The sequence below is a fragment of the Eucyclogobius newberryi genome, unplaced genomic scaffold (assembly GCF_026437365.1).
Source record: "Eucyclogobius newberryi isolate DKJ021-1_F unplaced genomic scaffold, fEucNew1.0.hap1 SCAF_64, whole genome shotgun sequence".
NCBI classification, from domain to species: Eukaryota; Metazoa; Chordata; class Actinopteri; order Gobiiformes; family Gobiidae; genus Eucyclogobius; species Eucyclogobius newberryi.
The window spans coordinates 456,296-460,000 of NW_027316323.1; positions in this window are offsets into that span (position 1 = coordinate 456,296).

Below are 3,705 nucleotides of genomic sequence, written 5' to 3' on the forward strand. Positions count from 1 at the left end.
TAAAGACACACCTCAGAGTAGTAATAAGCTCTAAAGACACACCTCAGAGTTGTATAAAGTTCTAAAGACACACCTCAGAGTGTATAAAGCTCTAAAGACACACCTCAGAGTGTATAGAGCTCTAAAGTCACACCTCAGAGTGGTATAAAGCTCTAAAAACACACCTCAGAGTGTATAAAGCTCTAAAGACACACCTCAGAGTGGTATAAAGCTCTAAAGTCACACCTCAGAGTGGTATAAAGCTCTAAAAACACACCTCAAAATGGTATAAAGCTCTAAAGACACACCTCAGATTGGTATAAAGCTCTAAAGACACACCTCAGACTGTATAAAGCTCTAAACACACACCTCAGAGTGTAAAAAGCTCTAAAGACACACCTCAGAGTGGTATAAAGCTCTAAAGACACACCTCAGAGTGGTATAAAGCTCTATAGACACACCTCAGAGTGTATAAAGCTCTAAAGACACACCTCAGAGTGTGTAAAGCTCTAAAGACACACCTCAGAGTGTGTAAAGCTCTAAGGACACACCTCAGAGTGTATAAAGCTCTAAAGACACACCTCAGAGTGTGTAAAGCTCTAAAGACACACCTCAGAGTGTTATAAAGGTCTAAAGACACACCTCAGAGTATATAAAGCTCTAAAGACACATCTAAGAGTTTATAAAGCTCTAAAGACACACCTCAGAGTGTATAAAGCTCTAAAGACACACCTCAGAGTGTATAAAGCTCTAAAGACACACCTCAGAGTGGTATAAAGCTCTAAAGACACACTTCAGAGTGTTATAAAGCTCTAAAGACATACCTCAGAGTGTATAAAGCTCTAAAGACACACCTCAGAGTGTATAAAGCTCTAAAGACACACCTCAGAGTGGTATAAAGCTCTAAAGACACACTTCAGAGTGTTATAAAGCTCTAAAGACACACCTCAGAGTGTATAAAGCTCTAAAGTCACACCTCAGAATGGTATAAAGCTCTAAAAACACACCTCAGAGTAATAGAAAGTTCTAAAGACACATCTCAGAGTTTATAAAGCTCTAAAGACACACCTCAGAGTGGTATAAAGCTCTAAAGACACACCTCAGAGTTTATAAAGCTCTAAAGACACACCTCAGAGTGAATAAAGCTCTAAAGACACACCTCAGAGTGTATAAGGCTCTAAAGACACATCTCAGAGTGGCATAAAGCTCTAAAGACACACCTCAAAGTTTATAAAGCTCTAAAGACACACCTCAGAGTGTATAAAGCTCTAAAGACTCACCTCAGAGTGTATAAAGCTCTAAAGACACACCTCAGAGTTTATAAAGCTGTAAAGACACACCTCAGAGTGTATAAAGCTCTAAAAACACACCTCAGAGTGTATAAAGCTCTAAAGACACATCTCAGAGTTTATAAAGCTCTAAAGACACACCTCAGAGTTTATAAAGCTCTAAAGACACACCTCAGAGTGTATAAAGCTCTAAAGACACACCTCAGAGTTTATAAAGCTCTAAAGACACACCTCAGAGTGGTATAAAGCTCTAAAGACACACCTCAGAGTGTATAAAGCTCTAAAGACACACCTCAGAGTGGTATAAAGCTCTAAAGACACATCTCAGAGTGGATAAAGCTCTAAGGACACACTTCAGAGTGTATAAAGCTCTAAAGACACACCTCAGAGTTTATAAAGCTCTAAAGACACACCTCAGAGTGTATAAAGCTCTAAGGACACACTTCAGAGTGTATAAAGCTCTAAAGACACACCTCAGAGTGGTATAAAGCTCTAAAGACACACCTCAGAGTAGAATAAAGCTCTAAAGACACACGTCAGAGTTGTATAAAGCTCTAAAGACACACCTCAGAGTAGTAATAAGCTCTAAAGACACACCTCAGAGTTGTATAAAGTTCTAAAGACACACCTCAGAGTGTATAAAGCTCTAAAGACGCACCTCAGAGTGTATAAAGCTCTAAAGACACACCTCAGAGTGTAATAAAGCTCTAAAGACACACCTCAGAGTGTATAAAGCTCTAAAGACACACCTCAGAGTTTATAAAGCTCTAAAGACACACCTCAGAGTGTAATAAAGCTCTAAAGTGAATCGACAAAGATCAGTCAGGATTTATGACAAACGACAAACACAAGGGTATAAACCAGGACTAAACTGTTCTCACTCTCACACTTATCTCTGAAAACTGATCCAAACTAAAAATAAATCCAATTTTGTTCGACTTTCACTTCAAATATAATTTTTATGAAAGTAAAATAACTTCAAAACTAACCAGGACTAAACCAGGTCTAAACCAGGACTAAATCCATTTAAATAACGACACAAACTAGTCTTTAAAGAATGAGGACTTACCTCATGAAGCAAACGTCCAATATTATGAATAAATGTTCAAATCCTGGTCCAGTTCTCCAGGTCCCCCAGGTCCTCGGGTCTGGTCCCTGGTCCAAATCCTGGATCCTACTTGTTCTGGTCCCTGGTCCCTGGTCTGGTCTCTGGTCTCTGGTCTCTGGTCTGGTCTCTGGTCCTGGTCCCTGGTCTGGTCTCTGGTCTCTGGTCCCTGGTCCTGGTCCCTGGTCTCTGGTCTGGTCTCTGGTCCTGGTCCCTGGTCTGGTCTCTGGTCTCTGGTCTCTGGTCCCTGGTCTCTGGTCCCTGGTCTCTGGTCTGGTCTCTGGTCCCTGGTCTCTGGTCCCTGGTCTCTGGTCCCTGGTCTCTGGTCCTGGTTCCTGGTCTCTGGTCTGGTCTCTGGTCCTGGTCCCTGGTCTCTGGTCTCTGGTCCCTGGTCTGGTCTCTGGTCTGGTCTCTGGTCTGGTCTCTGGTCTGGTCTCTGGTCCCTGGTCTCTGGTCCCTGGTCTCTGGTCCTGGTCCCTGGTCTCTGGTCCTGGTCCCTGGTCTCTGGTCCCTGGTCTCTGGTCCCTGGTCTCTGGTCTGGTCTCTGGTCTGGTCTCTGGTCTGGTCTCTGGTCTGGTCTCTGGTCCCTGGTCTCTGGTCCTGGTCCCTGGTCTCTGGTCCCTGGTCTCTGGTCCCTGGTCCCTGGTCTCTGGTCTGGTCTCTGGTCTGGTCTCTGGTCTGGTCTCTGGTCCCTGGTCTCTGGTCCTGGTCCCTGGTCTCTGGTCCCTGGTCTCTGGTCCCTGGTCTCTGGTCCCTGGTCTGGTCTCTGGTCTGGTCTCTGGTCCCTGGTCTCTGGTCCTGGTCCCTGGTCTCTGGTCCCTGGTCTCTGGTCCCTGGTCTGGTCTCTGGTCTGGTCTCTGGTCTGGTCTCTGGTCTGGTCTCTGGTCCCTGGTCTCTGGTCCTGGTCCCTGGTCTCTGGTCCCTGGTCTCTGGTCCCTGGTCTCTGGTCCCTGGTCTGGTCTCTGGTCTGGTCTCTGGTCCCTGGTCTCTGGTCCCTGGTCTCTGGTCCTGGTCCCTGGTATCTGGTCCCTGGTCTGGTCTCTGGTCCCTGGTCTGGTCTCTGGTCCCTGGTCTCTGGTCTCTGGTCTCTGGTCCCTGGTCTCTGGTCCTGGTCCCTGGTATCTGGTCCCTGGTCTGGTCTCTGGTCCCTGGTCTGGTCTCTGGTCCCTGGTCTGGTCTCTGGTCCCTGGTCTCTGGTCCCTGGTCTGGTCTCTGGTCTCTGGTCTCTGGTCTCTGGTCTCTGGTCTCTGGTCCCTGGTCTGGTCTCTGGTCCCTGGTCTCTGGTCCCTGGTCTGGTCTCTGGTCTCTGGTCTCTGGTCTCTGGTCTCTGGT